Source organism: Oratosquilla oratoria, chromosome 7 (genome assembly GCF_046742065.1).
Source record: "Oratosquilla oratoria isolate Oo_2021 chromosome 7, ASM4674206v1, whole genome shotgun sequence".
NCBI lineage: Eukaryota > Metazoa > Arthropoda > Malacostraca > Stomatopoda > Squillidae > Oratosquilla > Oratosquilla oratoria.
In genome coordinates, this window is record NC_134783.1 from 62,516,520 (window position 1) to 62,537,939 (window position 21,420).

Consider the following 21,420-nt stretch of genomic DNA (forward strand, 5'->3'; position numbering starts at 1 on the left):
ATCCTGTGAATCTCGTCAATTTCTTTGTCAAAATTTTGCCCTTCATCCTGAATTTCTTTCAAAATTTCCTTAGCTATTTCCTTTTCCTCCTTTTCTCTCTGGTATTTATACACATCATGTTTTTCATGGACCACAATGCATTTACCTTTGTCAACAATATTTCTCATCCAAATTTCCTTTTTTTAGTTACTTTCATAACTGTTTCTTTTGTATTTTCCTCCATCTGCTTTTGTACTATTTCTCTAAAGGAATTTGTTTCCTGCTCTTGTTTCCATTGATTTTTTATTTCAAGGTCTGTTTCTTTAATTGACTCTTCCACCTTTCTGGTCACTACCTGTAATTACTCTTTGACCTTTTTCATTTCTTCATTTCTTGTCCTCATTTTTCATTCTTTTATTTTCTCTTTTGAGCATATACATTTTCCTCTTTAGGTCACTTAATTTTCTAACCATTTGCTCATTACTCTTACGCAAGGTAATCAATTCCCTAAGAACAGCTCGGTAGTCTAATTTTAAATCTATGATTTCTTCCAATAACTTCTTTGGAAACCTGAAAAACTGTTGTTCTCCCACCTTTGGTTTATTCTTGGAGTGTCAATTAAACATTTTCTCTTGGGAATTACACCTCTTAGTGATTCTACCTTACTTATATTAACGCCTCTCTTCATTGGTTCATTGAATATTTTATCTTCAATTTCTCCATTGTGCCAACTATACTTATTTCAAGAACTGGATTTTACCTTATCAGTCACACACAAAACATAGCTTATACATAATGAAGAGCCATCGAAACTAGATCTAATATTTACAACAGAGCCTGAAATAGTGCATAAAGTCCAGTATGAGACACCAATTGGAAAGAGTGACCATGTACTCATCGAAACTATACTAAAGGAAGAAATAGACATAGAGAGGAACGAAAAGCATAGGAAAGGAAGACTGAGGTACAACAAAACAGACTTTACAAAACTAAAGACATTCTTCCGGAATGCAAACTGGGAAATATTTTACAGGGAAGAAACAGCAGTGGAAGAGAAATGGAATATATTGATGGAAAACTACAATGAAGGGGTAAACAGGCATGTACCAAGACAAAAGCGAGAGAGAGAGTACATTAAATGTTGGTTCAACAAAAGATGCAGTGAGGCAAAAGACAGAAGGGACAAAGCTTGGAAAAAGTGGAGAAAAGACAAAAAACAAAGCAAATGGCAAATTTATGTTAACTATAGAAATGAGTATGTTAATGTGAGAAGAGAGGAGAAAAGGAACCATGAGAAGGATATTATAGACAAATGCAAAGAGCAACCCAAACTATTCTATCGGTATGTGAATGGTACTTAAAAACAAACAGGAATTGGTGAAACTATGCCAAGGAAACATAGAATACACAGAAGATTTAGAGATGGCCGAAGTCATGAACAATCACTTTAAATCTGTTTTCACCAGAGAGAAAATACCGAATTGTGACATAGACAAAAACAAGAAATCTCCCCTCATGAATGAGTTTACAGCATCACTAAAGGAAATATCAGAACATTTATCAAGGCTGGATGTCAGAAAATCACATGGCCCGGACGGTATTGCAAATTGGATTCTAAAGGAGTGCAAAGAAGAACTAACAGACAAAATACACATCTTAATAAACAGCTCACTCAAAGAAGGAAAGATACCCGAGGACTGGAAAAACGCTAACATTGTACCAATACACAAAGGAGGAAACAAAGAAGAACCCACCAACTATAGGCCAGTATCACTAAACAGCACCATTGCCAAAATTTGTGAGAAAATAATCAAGAATAGATGGGTAAAACATCTGGAAGACAATGACATATTAAACCCAAGACAATTCGGATTCAGACAAGGAAGATCATGCTCCACAAACTTAATATGCTTTTACTCAAGACTAATAGACATAGTGCAAGAAAGAAATGGATGGGCTGATTGTGCATTCCTAGACTTGCAAAAAGCCTTTGACAAAGTACCACACAGAAAACTACTAAAAAAACTGGAACACATAGGAGGAATACAGGGAAACCTACTAAAATGGATAGATAGAGGACTTTCTGACTGGTAGAAAGATGAGAGTAGTGCTCAGAGAAAAAATATTCAGACTGGAAAAGAGGTGATCAGTGGAGTACCGCAAGGATCTGTGCTGGCACCAATAATGTTTGCTATCTATATGAATGACATGGATGAGGACGTGAACTGCTACATGAGCTTCTTTGCCGATGACGCCAAACTGCTAAGGAAAATAGAAACTGATGAGGACTGTGAAGCACTGCAAGAAGACCTAAATAGGGTATGGAACTGGAGTCAGAAATGGGAAGTGGACTTTAATACTAAGAAGTTGTAGCATAATGGAGTTTGGAAAAAGCAAAAACAGAATATCAGGAAAATATACAATTGGAACCAAAGAAGTAAAGAAAGTATGGATCCGAAAAAGATTTGGGAGTAATTATCACGAACGACCTGTCCTATGATATACAGATTAACAAAATTGTCGGGGAGACTTACAATTTGCTAAAGATCAATAAAAGTGGCGTTTACAAACATGGACGAAGAAATGAAGAAAAAAATATTGTTTAAATTGATAATGCCTAGAATAGAGTATGCAGCGACAATTTTGTCCCCCAGTACCAAAAGAATAAAAAAAAAAAAAAAATAATCCAAAGAGCAGCTACAAAAATGGCACCTGCACTTGCAAACCTATCATATGAAGAGAGATTGGCTAAACTGGAGTTACCGACACTGGAGCAAAGAAGAGAGAGAGGTGACCTATTGACCATCTACAGAATCATGAAAGGCACAGAGGTACTCGATAGTGAGAACTTACTTAACTGGGACAAAAGAAACACAAGAGGACATGGAAAGAAAATAAAAAAACATAGCTAAAGAAGAGAACTGAAGAAAAACAGTTTTTCCTCATAGAGTTTTGGACACTTGGAACAAACTGGACAATGAAATAGTATGCGCAAAAACCATTCATGGAGTTTAAAAACAAACTAGACACTGCAAGATACAAAGGCGGGACAACACGAGCATAGCTCCCCTTCCCGCAAAATACAACTAGGTAAAACATCCTGCACAATAACAACTATTCGTTTCCTTCTTGTCAGCAACAAAACTTATATATAATAATATATATATATATATATATATATATATATATATATATATATATATACATATATATATATGTGTGTGTGTATTTACCTAGTTCTATTTTACGGGAAGGGGAGCTATGCTTGTGGTGTCCCGTCTTCATATCTCGTTTAATCTAGACTTTCTTTAAATTCATGTATTGTTTTTGCACACTCCACTTTCTCATCTAACTTGTTCCAAATGTCTATTAGTCTGTGAGGAAAGCTGTTCTTTTTCAGACCTCTTCAATAGCTGTCTTTCTTGATTTTCTTTCCGTGTCCTCTTGTATTTCTTTCATCCCATTTTATTAGATCATCTCTATCAATAGTTTCTATGCCTTTCATGATTCTATATATAGTTATCAAATCTTCTCTCTTCTTTGCTCTAATGTTTGTAGCACAAGTTTTGCTAGTCTCTCTTCATATGATAGTTTTGAGTGTTAGTGCCAATTTTGTAATTGCTCTTTGTATTCTTTCAAGTTTTGTTATACATTTTTTTTGTACTTGGTGACCACATCATTGCTGCATATTCCAATCTTGGTCTTATCAAAGTGATTAGTATTTTCTTCACCATTTCTTCATCCAGGTATGTACATGCCACTTTGATTGTTCTTATTAAATTATAAGTTTCTCCGAAAATCTTGTTTATATGTTTCTCAGGTGACATATTATTCATAATAATGACTCCCAGGTCCTCATTTTCTACTTTTTTTTATTCCTTCTTCTCCCAATTTATATGATCCTACTATTCTTTTTTTTTTTGCTTTTTCCAAATTCCATTATACTACACTTTTTAGTATTGAACTCCATCTCCCACTTCCTACTCCATTCCCATACTTTATTAAGATCCCTCTGTAGGTACTCACAATCTTCTTCAGTGTTCACTTTTGTTTTAACAGTTTTGCATCATCTGCAAAGAAGCTCATATAAGTTTCAATTTCTTCATCCATATCATTAATATATATAGCAAACATTATTGGGGCCAGAACTGTTCCTTGTGGAACACCACTTATTACTTCACACCACTTATTACTTGTATTTTGCGGAAAGGAGAGCTATGCTCGTGGTGTCCCGCCTTTGTATCTTGCAGTGTCTAGTTTACTTTTTAACTCATGAATGGTTTTTGTGCATACTATTTCATTATCCAGTTTGTTCCAAGTGTCCACTACTCCATGTGGAAAACTGTTTTTCTTCAGTTCTCTTCTGTAGCTATATTTTTTTATTTTCTTTCCATGTCCTCTTGTGTTTCTCTTGTCCCAGTTTAGTAAGTCCTCTCTATCGAGTATCTCTGTGCCTTTCATGATTCTGTAGTCAGTAGGTCACCTATCTCTCTTCTTTGCTCCAGCGTCGGTAACTCCAGTTTAGCCAATCTCTCCTCATATGATAGGTTTGCAAGTGCAGGTGCCATTTTTGTTGCTGCTTTCTGGATTCTTTCTATTTTCTTTATATTCTTTTTGGTACTGGGTGACCACAATGTTGCCGCATACTCTAGTCTAGGCCTTATCAATATAACCAATATTTTTTTTATCATGTCTTTGTCCAAGTATGCAAATGCCACTTTTATTGATCTAAGCAAGTTGTAAGCCTCCCCGACAATTTTTTAATCTGTTTATCATAGGACAAATCGTTTGTGATAATTACCCCCAAATCTTTTTCGGATCCTGCCTTCTTTACCTCCATGGTTCCAATTGTATATTTTCCTGATATTCTGTTTTTGCTTTTTCCAAACTCCATTATGCTACACTTCTTAGTATTAAAGTCCATTTCCCATTTCTGACTCCAGTTCCATACCTTATTCAGGTCTTCATGCAGTGCTTCACAGTCTTTATCAGTTTCTACTTTCCTTAACAGTTTAGCGTCGTCTGCAAAGAAGCTCATGTAACATTTCACATCCTCGTCCATGTCATTCACATAAATAACAAACATTATTGGTGCCAATACAGATCCTTGCGGTACTCCACTGATCACCTCTTCCCAATCTGAATATTTTTCTCTGAGCACTACTCTCATCTTTCTACCAATCAGGAAGCCCTCCATCCATTTTAGTAGGTTCCCTTGTATTCCTCCTATGTGTTCCAGTTTTTTTTTTTTTTTTTTTTTTTTTTTCTGTGTGGTACTTTGTCAAAAGCGTTTTGCAAGTCTAGGAAGGCACAATCAGCCCATCCATTTCTTTCTTGCACTATGTCTATTAGTCTTGAGTAGAAGCATATTAAGTTTGTGGTGCATGATCTTCCCTGTCTAAACCCAAATTTTCTTGGGTTTATTATGTTGTCTTCCAGATGTTTTACCCATCTATTCTTGATGATTTTCTCACAAATTTTGGCTATAGTGCTTGTGAGTGATACTGGCCTATAGTTGGTGGGTTCTTCCTTGTTTCCTCCTTTATATATTGGTACAATGTTAGCATTTTCCCAGTCTTTAGGTATCTTTCCTTCTTTGAGTGAGCTATTTATTATGTTGTGTATTTTGTCCGATAGTTCTTCTTTGCATTCCTTTAGAATCCAATTTGCAATACCATCCGGGCCATGTGATTTTCTGACGTCAAGTTTTGATAGGTGTTCTGATATTTCTTTTTGTGTTGTAAGCTCACTCATGTGGGAAGATTGCTTGTTATTCTCTTCGTCCCAATTTTGTATTTTATCTCTGGTGAAGACGGATTTAAAGTGATTGTTCATGACTTCGGCCATTTCTAATTCTTCTGTGTATTCTATATTTCCTTGGCGTAGTTTCACCATTTCCTGTTTGTTTTTAAGTATACCATTCACATATCGATAGAATAGTTTGGGTTGCTCTTTGCATTTATCTATAATATCCTTTTCATGGTTCCTTTTCTCCTCTCTTATCACATTAACATACTCATTTCTATAGTTTATATAAATTTGCCATTTACTATTTTTTTTTTTTTTTCTTATCTTCACCTTTTCCAAGCTCTGTCCCTTCTGTCTTTTGCCTCACTGCATCTTTTGTTGAACCAACATTTGATGTACTCTCTCGCTTTTGTCTTGGTACATGCCTGTTTACCCCTTAATTGTAATTTTCCATCAAGATATTCAATTTCTCATCCACTTTTGTCTCTTCTATATAGAATTTATCCTAGTTTGCATTCCGAAAGAATATCTTTAGTTTTGCAAAGTCCGTTTTGTTGTACATCAATCTTCCTTTCCTATGCTTTTCATTTCTCTCCATGTCTATTTCTTCCTTTAGTACAGTTTCCATGAGTATATCGTCACTCTTTCCAATTGGTGTCTTGTAATGGATTTTGTCCACAATTTCAGGTTCTGTTGTAAATATTAAATCTAGTTTCGATGGCTCTTCATTGCTTCTGTATCTGGTGTTTTCGCTGACCTATTGGGTCATTGTGTATTCCATGGTCATGTCTAGCAGTACATTACCCCACAAGTCATCTCCTCCTCGCACTGTCATGTTATCCCAACAAATTGCTTTGCAATTGAAGTCCCCCATAATTACCAGACTACCCCTGCCCATTGGTATCTCATTTAGTGATTTCCTTGTATCTTCTAGCATTTTTGTATGTTCGTTCTCTTTCCAAGTGTTCGTTTTTGGGGGCACATAGGTCACCACAAACTTTCTACTTTTCATATTCTTGCCTTCGACTTTTATAATGATCAGTTCAACATTACCTTTGCCCTCCACAATTTTTTTTCACGTTTAAGTCTTTCTTGGCCAAGAACATGATTCCTCCTCCCTGTTTCTTATCCCTGTTTTTTATCCAGTAATCATATAGTCCTTGTCCAATATCGATGGATGGTATTTCACCTCTTAGTTTAGTCTCTACAATTCCCATTATGTCTGGTTTTTCTTATTGCAGGTAATCATTGAGTTCGTTCAGACCTCAAATTAACCTGTCAATGTTAGTACAGGCCACTTTTAATTTTCTTCTTCCTTCATTATTTTTTGTCTTTGTTTTTTTTTTTTTTTTCGTTTTGATGTGCCATTTCCTCAATCTCATGTCGATTACTCTCCAATGGAATTCCTTGCTCTCTGTCTCCGTTCTCATCGAGTTTTTTTCTTTTGCTTCTCTTAGTGACTTTTCTTTGTCTAATTCTTCAGTATTCATTTCTCTTTTTATCCATATCTTATTGTACTTTTCACTCCTTGCCAAGTTGCCTACTTTTTCCAATATGTCTTCTACTAACATCTGTGACCTTATCTTTAGAGGTCGATTTCTATTCTTAGAATAGTGACCAATTCTATGTCTCGTCCAGGTCTTTGCCTGCATCTCGGTCTCCCCCCTGAATTTCATTTATGATTTCTACTGCTGTCTCTTTTTCTTCTTTTTCTCTCATGTACCTCGCCAATCCCTGTTTTTCTTTTAGTCCATATACCACAATACATTTTTTCATTAATCACTTGGATAATTGTATCTTTTGCATTATCCTGCATTTGCTGCTTGACTATTTCCTTATTTTCAATGTTTTCCTTCCACTTCTTAATTTTCTGAATATTTTCCTCACTTAGGTTCTCTTCGATTTTTTCCAATTTTCTGAATACTTTCCTCACTTAGGTTCTCTTTGATTTTTTCCATTATTTCTTGTATTTTTGTTCACCTCTTTAAGTTTTCGCTATTGTTATTATCATTAATTCTTTTCGTTATCAAGTTGGTTTTTCTTCGGTCAGAAATTTCGTGATTCGCTTGTGCTAAGCAGTCCATTAGTCCAATGATATCCTTTCTTCAGTCCATAATTTCATTCTCCCGCCGTATCCCATTTTTGCTCATATCCCTCTCTATCTTTAATAATCGACTTAAGTTCCTGTTTTCATACTTACTAAATCCTGGAAAATCTTCTTTGCCGGTGTTGATACACGTGTTTTGGGAATGTTTGTTTACATCGCGGTTGTGTGTGTGTGTGTGTATTTACCTAGTTCTATTTCACGGGAAGGGGAGCTATGCTCATAGTGTCCCGTCTTCATATCTCATTTTATCTAAACTGTTTTTAAATTCATGTATTGTTTTTACACACACCACTTTCTCATCTAACTTGTTCCAAATGTCTATTGCTCTATGAGGAAAGCTGTTCTTTTTCAGATCTCTTCTATAGCTGTCTTTCTTGATTTTCTTTCCGTGTCTTCTTGTATTTCTATCATCCCATTTTATAAAATCCTCTCTATCAACAGTTTCTATGCCTCTCATGATTCTGTAGTTATCAAATCTCCTCTCTTCTTTGCTCTAATGTTTGTAGCTCAAGTTTTGCTAGTCTCTCTTCATATGATAGTTTTGAGAGTGTTAGTGCCAATTTTGTAATTGCTCTTTGTATTCTTTCAAGTTTTGTTATACATTTTTTTTTGTACTTGGTGACCACATCGTTGCTGTATATTCCAATCTTGGTCTTATCAAAGTGATTAGTATTTTCTTCACCATTTCTTCATCCATGTATGTAAATGCCACTTTGATTGTTCTTATCGAATTATAAGTTTCTCCAAAAAACTTGTTTATATGTTTCTCAGGTGACATAATTATAATAATGACTCCCAGGTCCTTCTCATTTTCTACTTTTTTTATTCCTTCTTCTCCCAATTTATATGATCCTACTATTCTTTTTTGTTTTTTTTTCCAAATTCCATTATACTACACTTCTTAGTACTGAACTCCATCTCCCACTTCCTACTCCAATCCCATACTTTATTGAGATCACTCTGTAGTGATTCACAATCTTCTTTCATGTTCACTTTTTTAAACAGTTTTGCATCATCTGCAAAGAAGCTCATATAACTTTCAATTTCTTCATCCATATCATTAATATATATAGCATCATTGGGGCCAGAACTGTTCATTGTGGAACACCACTTATTACTTCATCCCATTTTGAGTGTTTGTCTCTTATCACTACTCTCATTTTTCTTTCTTGCAAAAAGTCTTCCATCCATTTAAGCAGTTTGCCCTGTATTCCTCCTTCAGTTTCTAATTTCTTAAGCAATTTCTTATGTGGTACTTTGTCAAAAGCTTTTTTTAGGTCTAGAAATGCACAATCAGCCCATCCATCTTTTTCTTGTATTATATCTATTAGTCTTGAATAGAAACATATTAAATTGGTGACGCATGATCGTCCTTGTCTGAATCCAAATTGCCATGGATTTAGCATGTTGTTTTATCTAAATACCTTACCCATCTACTTTTGATAATTCTTTCACAAATTTTTGCTATTGTACTTGTTAGAGAGACGGGTCTATAGTTGGCAGGGTCTTCTTTATTTCCCCCTTTATATATAGGTACTATATTTGCTTTTTTCCAATCTTTTGGAAAATTTCCTTCTTTCAAGGAACTGTTTATTATGCTATGTATTTTGTCTGCCAGTTAATTCCAGCATTCTTTCAAGATCTAGTTTGCTACTTCATAAGGTCCATGCAATTTTCTGACATCAAGGTTACTCAAGTGTTTCATTATTTCATTCTTTGTTACTTCCCGTCTGGGATATTGGCTGCATGTTATTGTGGCAAAGTAGCATGCAGTTGATACTTTAGGGTCTATATGGGGCGCCCCTATGGACCAGAGTCACACATCATTTTGTCTGTGATAGAGGAAAACTCTGTTCATAGTGAAATGACGACACTTTTATACTACGACTGTCCCTCCGTTGTGCTGTCCCCCAACCCCTAGTTACTGTCCTGTACAATTTCTCTGAATATTCATTTCCTTTTTTGCCTACCTTCCCTGTGGTGGGGGAAAAGAATACTGCCACCAAGTATTTCCACTTGGATTGTAAGAGGCGAGAAGAAAGGGACGGGGATTGGGACTAGGCATCCTTCTCCTTGTAGCCCCACAGGGGACATTCCTAAAAAAAGTAAAGGCATAAGAGGGTCTAGGAGTTTTCCGACCAGCACCCTAAGGTTTGGGTCTTTTAATGTGCGTGGATGTGGTACAGATGAGAGTAAAAGGGAAAAGATAGGTGGTATGTTTGTGAGAAGGATGTGTTGGCTTTGAGTGAAACAAAGTTGAGAGGGAAGGGCGAGTGTAAGTGGAAGGTTATCAGGGAGGGAAGGGGTGGCTATTCTAGTAAGTGAAGAGATAGGTAAATGTGTAGTGGAGTGGAAGGAGGTTTTCTCAAGGATAATGTGGATGAAGGTGAAACTGGGAAAGGGGATGTGGGTTTTTGTAAGTGCATATGGGCCTGGCAGTGAGAAGAGTGTAGAAGAAAGGGAGGCTTTTTGGATAGATTTAAATGAGTGCATAGAGGATTTAAGGAGAAATGTCAATGTAATAGTACTAGGAGACCTTAATGCTAGGATAGGAAATTATCCAATTGATGGAGTGGTTGGGAAATGTGGAGTTCCAGGAAAGAATCGTGTTGAAGAGTTGATGGTGGAAATGTGTCTAGAAAGAGAGTTGATGATAGCAAATACCGTGTTTTGGAAGAAAGTCAAGCATAAATACACATGGGAGAGGGTGGTGGATGGAAGGGTGGTAGATATATCGAGCGTTAATGGATTATGTAGTGGTAAATAGGATTATGATAGGAAGAGTTAAGGATGTACTTGTGCTAAGGGGAGAGGGTGGGGGAATATCAGATCATTTTTTGGTGGAAGGTAGGTTGAGAGTGGAGGATAGATGGAGAAAGAGAAAGGGACAAAAGGTAGGGAAGTGCTTAGAGTGAACTCTTTAAATGAAAAGGAAAAGGAGTACAAGAAGAAGCTGAAGGAGGAGTGGGAGTGAAGGATAGAGTAGAGCCAGGAGTGGAGGAGGAATAGGGATGGTTCAAGGAGGGAGTCACAAAGTGTGCAAAGATGGTGTGTGGAACAAGAGGGACAGGAGGAAATAGAAGGAAGGGTAGTGAATGGTGGGATGAGGAAACAAAGAAGGTTGTAGAAGAGAAGAAGCAAGCTTTCACAGATTGGTTACAAAATAGGACGAGGGAGTCATATGAGAGGTACTAAGAAAACACAAAAGAGAAGTAAAGCAATTGGTAAAGGAGGCAAAGAGGAGAGCAGATGTGAAATGGGGAAAGAGTATGACATTTTTTAAAGTAATAAAAAGATGTTTTGGAAAGAAATTAAAAGAGGAAGAGGAGGCGAATCAAGTAGAGAAGAAAAGGTAAAAGGTGCAGATGGAGAGATGATAATGGAAGAGAAGGCAGTAAGGGGAAGATGGGCAGAATATTTTAGGGAGTTGCTAAATGTGAAAGAGGATAGGGAGGGAAAGATAGCTGCAGTGGGAAATGCTAAGAAAATGAGAGTGATGAGTGAGGAAAATGGAGGAGAAATAAGGAAGGATGAAGTGAAGGCAGTTGTTAAGATGATGAAAGCAGGTAAGGTACCTGGTCTGGATGGATGCCATGCAGAATTTCTAAAAAAAGGAGGTACAGTGATGGTGGACTGGCTGGTGAGGTTATTTAATGTTTGCTGGAGAGAGGGTAGAGTGCCGAAGGACTGGAGGAGTGCCTGTATAGTTCCACCTTACAAGGGAAAAGGGGACAAGTGTGAATGTAGTAGTTTCAGAGTGATTAGCTTGTTAAGTGTAGTTGGGAAGGCTTATGGAAGGATCTTGATTGAGCGGATTAGGAGAGGAACAGAGGGAGTAATTGGTGAGGAACAATGTGGATTTAGGATGGGTAGAGATTGTGTAGATCAGATCTTTGTGGTAAGATAGATATGTGAGAAAGCTATAGGAAAGGGGAAGGATGTTTTTTGGGCTTTTATGGATTTGGAAAAGGCTTATGACAGGGTAGACAGAAAGGCACTGTGGGAAATTATTATGTTCACTTTCCATTGTGTTGTTCTTATCTATATTTCTAATCCTTACATTTTTGCTAATCTCTTCCTCATCACTGAAATTCTCTGGCCCTCTTTTGTTGTTTACATGGCATCTGCCTGCCTGGACCAAGTCCTCCCCTTCCTCATTTCCCTCAGTAATCCCTCCCCTTCTCCTTTTTCATCACCTTCCCACTACACCACGAGCTTTACCCTTCTCTATAAATACAACACAAGTACTTCCTTGTCGTTGTGATCCTCGAAATTCTTGTATAACTCTGGAGTCCGAACTTCGCCGTCACTTCGACCGACGTGTGTGTGTATTTACCTAGTTGTATTTAACGGGAAGGGGAGCTATGCTCGTGGTGTCCTCTCTTCATATCTCGTCTTATCTAGACTGTTTTTAAATTTGTGTATCGTTTTTGCACACACCACATTTTCATCTAACTTGTTCAAAACGTCTATTACCCTGTGGGGAAAGCTCTACTTGTTCAGGTCTCTTCCATAACTCTTTCTTGATTTTCTTTCTGTGTCCTCTTGTACCTCTACTATCCCATTTTATTAGATCCTCTCTTTCAACAGTTTCTATGCCTTTCATGATTCTATAAATAATTATCAAGTCTCCTCTCTTTTCTTTACTCTAATGTCTGTAGCTCATGTTTTGCTAGTCTCTCTTCATATGATAGTTCTGAGAGTGTTGGTGCCAATTTTGTAATTGCTCTTTGTATTCTTTCAAGTTTTGTTATACATTTTTCTGTACTTGGTGACCACGTTGTTGCTACATATTTCAATCTTGGTCTTATCAAAGTGACCAGCATTTTCTTCACCATTTCTTCATCCAGGTATATAAATGCCACTTCATTGTTCTTATTGAATTATAAGTTTCTCCAAAAATTTTGTTTATATGTTTCTCAGGGGACATATTATTCATAATAATGATTCCCAGGTCCTTCTCATTTTCTACTTTTTTTTTATTTCTTCCTCTCCCAATTTACATGATCCCACTATTCTTTTTTTGCTTCTTCCAAATTCCATTATACTACACTTCTTAATATTGAATTCCATCTCCCACTTTCTACTCCATTCCCATACTTTATTGAGATCACTCTGTAGCAACTCACAATCTTCTACAGTGTTGACTTTTTTTAACAATTCTGCGTCATCTGCAAAGAAGCTCATATAACTTTCAATTCCTTTATATCATTAATATATATAGCAAACATTATTGAGGCCAGTACTGTTCCTTGTGGAACTCCACTAATCACTTCATCCCAATTAGAGTGTTTGTCTGTTATCACCACTCATTTTTCTTTCATGCAAGAAGTCTTCCATCCACTTAACCCCTTCCATACGGTGCTGCACACGTAGGCGTCATGGACTTAGATCTCGGTGGCAGCAGCCAATGCCAGCCGTACGACGTGTCGTAATAATACTCGCATCATAAAATATAGTCACCGCTTATATCGATCGTTCTCTCTTCACCCGTGAATTTTGATAACCATAGAAAATGCGATTACAAAAGAATTAGAAAGAATGTCATTATGGAGGGGCGACTACAATAAATATAATCAAGACGCCGATATGGCAGCCTCGCGAATACACTCGCTCCCCATGACGCCTACGTGTGCGGCACCGTATGGAAGGGGTTAAGCAGTTTGACCTGTATTCCTCCTGCTCTCTAGTTTCTTTAGCAACTTCTTATGTGGCACCTTATCAAAAGCTTTTTTCAGGTCTAGAAAGGCACAATCAGCCCATCTCTTTCTTGTATTACATCTATTAGCCTTGAATAAGTTTGTGACACATGATTGTCCTTGTCTAAATCCAAATACCGTACCCATCTAATTTTGATAATTATTTTAAAAAAATTGCTATCGTACTTGTAATAGAGACCAGTCTATAGTTAGTAGGGTCTTCCTTGTTTCCCCCTTTATATATTGGTACTATATTTCCTCTTTTCCAATCTTTTGGAACTTTTCCTTCATTCAATGAACTATTTATTAGACTATGTATTTTGTCTATTAGTTCATTCCTGCATTCTCTTAAAATCCAGTTTGCCATTTCATCTGGACCATGCGATTTTCTGCCATCGAGATTACTCAAGTGAGTCATTATTTCATTCCTTGTTACTTCTATCTCTTTCACTAACTTTCTCCTCCCACTCAATATCTCTAAGTTGTATGTTCTCCCTCATAAACATCAATTTAAAATGCTTGTTCATAATTTTTGCCATTTCTATTTCCTCTGTGTATTCAACTCCTTGTCATAGTTTCTCTAATCCTTGTTTGTTTTTTACAAATCTGTAAAATACTTTTGGTTGATCTTTACATTTTTCTGTGACATCTTTTTCATATTTTCTCTTTTCTTCTCTACACACTTGTACATATTCATTTCTATAACTAGTATACATTTTCCATTTTTCAGGTCTTTTTTCCATTTCATCCAAGCTTTATCTCTTTTGTCTTTTAATTCCCTACATCTTTTGTTGTACCAACACTTTACATATACTTTTTCTTGTTTTTGTCTTGGAACATACTTTTCCACTCCTTTATAAATTTTTGTCAAAATATTCCATTTCTCTTCTACTGTTGTTTTCTCCTTGTGTATTCTTTCCCATTCTGCTTTTTGAAAGAATTCTCTTATTTTATCAAAATGTTTTTTCATACATCAATCTTCCCTTTCTCTACTGTTCGTTTTTTCCATGAATTTCCCCCCGTTTATTTCCAGTTCAACCAATATGTGGTCACTTTTACTTATTGGTGTCTTATATTCAATTTTGTCCACTATTTTAGGTTCTGATGTGATTATTAGGTCCAGTCTTGATGGTTCTTTCTCATTTCTATATCTAGTATTCTCTCGTATCCATTGCGTCATTGTATGTTCTATAATGATATCAAGTAGTACATTTCCCCATAGGTTGTCTCCACCCTTCACTGTCATCTCTTCCCAGCAGATTTCTTTACAATTAAAGTCACCCATTATAATTATTCTTCCTCCATCTTCCATTATCTTAGTGTTATTCTTGTCTCTTCTAACATATTTTTGTGTTCTCTCTCTTCCAATGAAGCCATTTTAGGAGGCACATAATTTACTACAAACTTCCTGCTCTTCCTATCCCTGTCTTCCACTTCCATCATAATCATCTCTATTCTTTCCATATGTGACATTCCTCACATGTATATCCTTCTTAGTCAGGAACATGACTCCACCCCTCTCTGTTTCTAATCCAATAATTATATGCACCATGTCCTACACTGTTGGGTGATAGTAGACCTTTCAATTTTGTCTCTACAATTACCATTATGTCCGGTTCTTTTTCCTTTCCGTAATCATTCAGTTCATTTAAGCCTGTTATTAAGCCATCTATATTTGTGTAAGACACTTTTAATTTTCTGCTCCTTCCATTGTGTTTTTTGTTTCCCTTCCATTTTTCTCTCCTATGAACCATTTCCTCACTTTCATATCCACTACTCTCCAATAGAATTTCTCTTTGTCTGACTCCGTTCTTTTCTCGTTTTTTCCTTAGCTTCTAGTCTTTTTGTTTTCTCATCCTTTTTATTTATTTCTCTTGTTATCCATATCTGTTTATACTGATCACTTTTTGCTAGTTTCCCTGTTTTTGCTAAGATATTCTAAGCTGTTGTTTGTGACCTGAATTTAACCTTAATTGATCTGGTCTCATCTGTATTGTATTTCCCTATTCTACATATTTCTTCAACTTCTTTCTGTTTCTTGTTCATCCTCTTGAACTACTTCTAATTTCTTGTTTACCTATTCCTTCTCTTTTACTACTTGGATTATGCTTCTCTTCCATCGCTAATATAATTATATATTTCTTTTTGTCCGCTAAGTCTCTTACTATATTCTCCTTCTCTCTCATCGCTTTAATAACTGTGTCCCTAGTTTGTTATTTCATCTGTTGTGTCATTATATCTCTAAATTCAATTTTGTTGTTCTCTTGGATTTTTCTCCAACCCTGTACCTCTTTTGCTATGGACTCTTTATTCTCTTTATTATTGTTCTTTAATTCCTCATTCTCATCTTTTATTTCTTTTAACTGTCTTTTTAAGTCTTCTATTTATTTAGGTTTTGGTTCTCATTCCTTAGTTCCAACTTATCAACTCTTTGCATAATCCGTGTAAGTTGGCTGAACCTAATCTCACATTGTTCGTTTATTTTCTCTAGTTTTTCCTCTTGACTTGCTAATCAGGGGAGGTTGGCATCCCCTCCCTCATTAAATCCATGGAAATTATTATCTCCACTTTCTATTGTGTTGTTCTTATCTATATTTCTAATTTTAGTGCCTTTACTGATATTTTCGACTTCACCTGCATCGTCTGCAGCCCTTTTGTTGACATTCCTTCTGACATCCGGGGGAGCTCGTTCGTCTCCTTCCTCATTTCCTTCCATTTTCCTCAGTAATCCTTCCCTTTCTCCTTTTTCTTCATCTTCCCACTACACCAAGAGCTTTCCCCTTCCTTACTAATACAACAAAGGTACTCCCTCGTCGTTGAGATCGACGAAATTTGAAGTTTTCCTAGAGTTCCAAACTTCGCTGTCACTTCGACCGTCGTGTGCGTGTCTGGACTCCGGTGATTTCTTAAAGTTTCGAGGATCCTAACAAGGAAGTACCTGTGTTGTATTAATAGGGAAGGGGAAAGCTCGTGGTGTAGTGGGAAGGTAAAGAAAATGGAGAAGGGAAGGGATTACTGAGGAAAATGGAAGGAAATGAGGAAGGGGAAGATAGGGCCCAGGAACAACTCAGACGCTATGTAAACAAGACGGCCTGACGGTGAAGTCGATGGGATTAGTAAAACTTTAAAAATTAGAAATATAGATAAGAGTAGCGCAATGGAAGGTGAGGATAACTATTTCCATCTTAATGATGGAGTAAATGACAATCTCCCCCGACTAGTAAATTTAGAGGAGAAACTAAAAGAAATGAATGAAAATTGGGAAGCTAAGTTTTACAAAAATAAAGTCAATTACTCAAAGAGTTGATAACCTGGAAGAACTAAAGAAGGAGAATCAAAACCTAACTAAAGAAATAATAGAATTAAAAAGACAGTTAAGAGAAGGGAAGAAAATGAGGAATTGAAGAGGAGTAATAAAGAGAATAAAGAGTCCATAGCAAAACAGGTAAGTGGTTGGAAAAAAAAGTACAAGAGAACAATAAAATGGAATTTAGAGGTATAATGGAACAGCAGATGAAAGAACAAACTGAAGACACAGTTATTAAAGTGACGAGGGAGAAGGAGAACATAGTAAGAGACTTAGCAGATAAAAAATGTATAATTATACTAGGGATGGAAGAGAAGTATAATCTAAATAGGACTACAAGAATAAAGGAGGAAAAGGAAAAAGTAAATAATATATTAGAAGTAGTTCAAGAAGATGAACCAGAAATAGGGAAACAAATAGAAGAAATGTATAGGCTCGCGAACTACAATACAGATAAAACCAGACCAATTAAGGTTAAATTCAGGTCACAAACAACAGCAGAGAATATCTTAGCAAAAACGGAAACTAGCAGACAGTAAGCAATATAAAAAGCTATGGATAAAAAGATAAATAAAGAGGAAAGAGAGGATGAGAAAACAAAAAGACTAGAAGCTAAGGAAAAAAACAGACAAGAACAGAGTCAGAAAAAGAGGAATTCTATTGGAGAGTAGTGAATATGAAAGTGTAGCAGAAAAAATAGAAGGGAAACAGAAAACACAATGGAAGTAGCAGAAAATTAAAAGTGTCTTACACAAATGTAGATGGCTTAGTAACAGGCTTGAACGAACTGAATGAATATATGAAGGAAACAGAACCGGACATAATGGTAATTGTAGAGACAAAATTGAAGTCACTACCACCCAACAGTGTAGGACATGGTGCATATGATTATTGGATTACAAACAGAGAGGTAAAACAAGGAGGTGGAGTTATGTTCCTGACTAAGAAGGATATAAATATAAGGAATGTCACATATGGAAAGAATAGAGTACAGATGATTATGATGGAAGTGGAGGACAGGGATGGGAAGAGCAGGAAGTTTGTAGTAATTATGTGCCTCCTAAAATGGCCTCGTGGGAAGGGAGAGAACACAAAAGTATGTTAGAAGACACAAGGATAACACTAAATAAGATAATGGAAGATGGGGGAAGAATAGTTATAATGGGTGACAGTGAAGGGTGGAGATGACCTATGGGGAAATGTACAACTTGATATTATTATAGAACATAAAATGATGCAATGGATTCAAGAGAACACTAGGTATAGAAATGAAGAAGAACCATTGAGACTGGACCTAATAATCACATCAGAACCTGAAATAGTGGACAAGATTAAATATAAGACACCAATAAGTAAAAGAGACCACATATTGGTAGAACTGGAACTAAATGAGGAAAAATACATGGAAAAAATTAACAATATAGAAAGGGAAGATTGATGTATGAAAAAGCAAATTTTTATAAAATAAGAGAATTCTTTCAAAAAGCAGACTGGGAAAGAATACACAAGGAGGAAACAACAGTAGAAGAGAAATGGAATATTTTGACAAAAATTTATAAAGGAGTGGAAAAGTATGTTCCAAGATAAAGAATATGTAAAGTGCTGGTACAACAAAAGATGTAAGGAGTTAAAATACAAAAAAGATAGAGCATGGATAAAATGAAAAAAGACAAAAGACCTGAAAAAAATGGAAAATATATACTAGTTATAGAAATGAATATGTATAAGTGTGCAGAGAAGAAAAGAGAAAATATGAAAAAGATACATACATACATACATATACCAAGGCTTTTTCCCCCTTACAAGGGAGGTAGCCAAAAAGGGAAAGGCATAAAAACACTCCCACCCATTTCATCCCTACATACACTCCACACCCCTCCCACCCTCCCTCTCATCTGAGCACCTCCTGGATGACGGAGAAAAATGATGCCATAGAAAAATGTAAAGATCAACCAAAACTATTTTACAGATATGTAAACAACAAACTGAAAAACAAACAAGAATTAGAGAAACTATGACAAGGAGGAGTTGAATATACAGAGGAAATAGAAATGGCAGAAATTATGAACAAACATTTTAAATCAGTGTTTACAAGGGAGAACATGCAACCTAGAGATATTGAATGGGAGGAAAAAGTCCCCCCTATGAAAGAGACAGAAGTATCAAGGAATGAAATAATGAAACACTTGAGTAATCTCGATGTCAGAAAATCGCATGGACCAGATGAAATAGCAAACCGGATTTTGAGAGAATACAAGAATGAACTAACAGACAAAATACATAGCCCAATAAACAGTTCATTAAAAGAAGGAAAAGTTCCAAAAGATTGGAAAAGAGGAAATATAGTACCAATATATAAAGGGGGAAACAAGGAAGACCCTACTAACTATAGACCGGTCTCTCTAACAAGTACGTTAGCAAAAATTTGAGAAAGAATTATCAAAAGTAGATGGATAAGGCACTTGGAAAAAAACAAAGTACTAAATGGCATAGAAGCAAAAGTGTTAGAATGGATTTGAGCTTGGATTAGTAACAAAAAACTGCGGTCACCATAAATGGAGTAAAATCTAGGTGGGGCAATGTTACTAGTGGGGTCCCCCAGGGCTCGGTTTTGGGTCCCCTGTTGTTAATTATGTATATAAACGACTTAGACGATAGGATAAATAGTGATGTTAGTAAGTCTGCAGACAGCACTAAAATAGGATGCCTAATTAGGTCAGGAGATGACACAGAGATTCTGCAGGATGATCTTAACAAATTGTTCACATGGTCACTGAAATGGCAAATGAACTTCAATATCTCTAAGTGTAATATGTTAAACATAGGGCTACACAACCCTGAAAATAGATACAGCTTAGATAACACGCTTTTAGAGAAAACTGAGTGCGAGAGAGACTTGGGAGTTCTAGTGAGTCCACACCACCAGGAAACAGTGCATTAGCACCAGGAATAAAGCTAACAGAGCATTAGGTTTCATTGCTAGGTGATCTAATAGAGGTGTTCGAGTGGATCAAAGGCTTTAATAAAGGTGATGCAAACAAGGTCATCATATTAAAACAGGCAGGACTCACAGTAATGGTTATAAACTGGACAAATTTAATCTAAAAAGGAAATAGGCAGGTATTGGTTTACTAATAGGGTGGTTGACGAATGGAATAAACTTGTTGACCATGTGGTAGGTGCTGAAACTATCAGTTGTTTTGACGAGCGATTGAACAACTTTATGGATGGGGATGACAGGTGGTGATGGATACGGAGCTGCCTAGTGTAGGCCTTATGGTCTCTTGCAGTCTCCTTCATTCTTATGTTCTTATGTTATGTTTTTAAATCCAAGGCAATTTGGATTCAGACAAGGAAGATCATGTGTCACAAACTTAATGTGTTTCTGTTCAAAGCTAATAGATGTAATACAAGAAAAAGATGGATGGGTTGATTGTGCATTTCTAGACCTGAAAAAGCTTTTGATAAGGTGCCACATAAGAAGTTACTTATGAAATTAGAAACTGCAGGAGGAATACAGGACAAACTGCTGAAGTGGATGGAAGACTTCTTGCATGAAAGAAAAATGAGAGTAGTGATAAGAGACAAACACTCAAATTGGGAAGTGATAAGTGATGTTCCACAAGGAACAGTTCTGGACCCAATAATGTTTGGTATATATATATTCATGATATGGATAAAGGAATTGAAAGTTATATGAGCTTCTTTGCAGATGATGCAAAATTAAACAAAAAAAGTGAACACTGAAGAAGGTTGTGAGTCGCTACAGTGATCTAAATAAAGTATGGGAATGGAGTAGAAAGTGGGATATGGAATTCAATATCAAGAAGTGTAGTATAATGGAATTTGGAAGAAGCAAAAAAAAAAAAAAAAAAAGAATAGTGGGATCATATAAATTGGGAGAAGAAATAAAAAAGTAGAAAATGAGAAGGATCTGGCAGTCATTATTATGAATAATATGTCCCCTGAGAAACATATAAACAAAAATTTTGAGAAACTTATAATTCAATAAGAACAATCAAAGTGGCATTTACATACCTGGATGAAGAAATGGTGAAGAAAATACTAGTCTCTTTGATAAGACCAAGATTGGAATATGCAGCGATGACGTGGTCACCAAGTACAAAAAAAATGTATAACAAAACTTGAAAGAATACAAAGAGCAATTACAAAATTGGCACCAACACTCTTAGAACTATCATATGAAGAGACTAGCAAAACTTGAGCTACAGACATTAAAGCAAAGAAGAGAGAGAGGAGACTTGATAACTATTTATAGAATCATGAAAGGAATAGAAACTATTGATAAAGAGGATCTAATAAAATGGGATAGTAGAAATACAAGAGGAAACAGAAAGGAAATCAAGAGAGTTATAGAAGAGATCTGAAAAAGAACAGCTTTCCCCACAGAGTAATAGACATTTGGAACAAGTTAGATGAGAAAGTGGTGTGTGTAAAAACAATACACGAATTTATAAACAGTCTAGATAAAATGAGATATGAAGACGGGACACCAAGAGCATAGCTCCCCTTCCCGTAAAATACAACTAGGTAAATACACATATATACATATTTATATA

At 36.1% G+C, this 21,420-nt stretch overlaps 1 protein-coding gene across 1 annotated transcript in view; it reads right to left on the reverse strand.

The window, feature by feature from the left end:
- The window catches only part of LOC143027184 (popeye domain-containing protein 3-like), a 404,351-nt gene that overhangs the window by 20,158 nt on the left and 362,773 nt on the right, over positions 1 to 21,420 (reverse strand). The window lies entirely within an intron of this gene.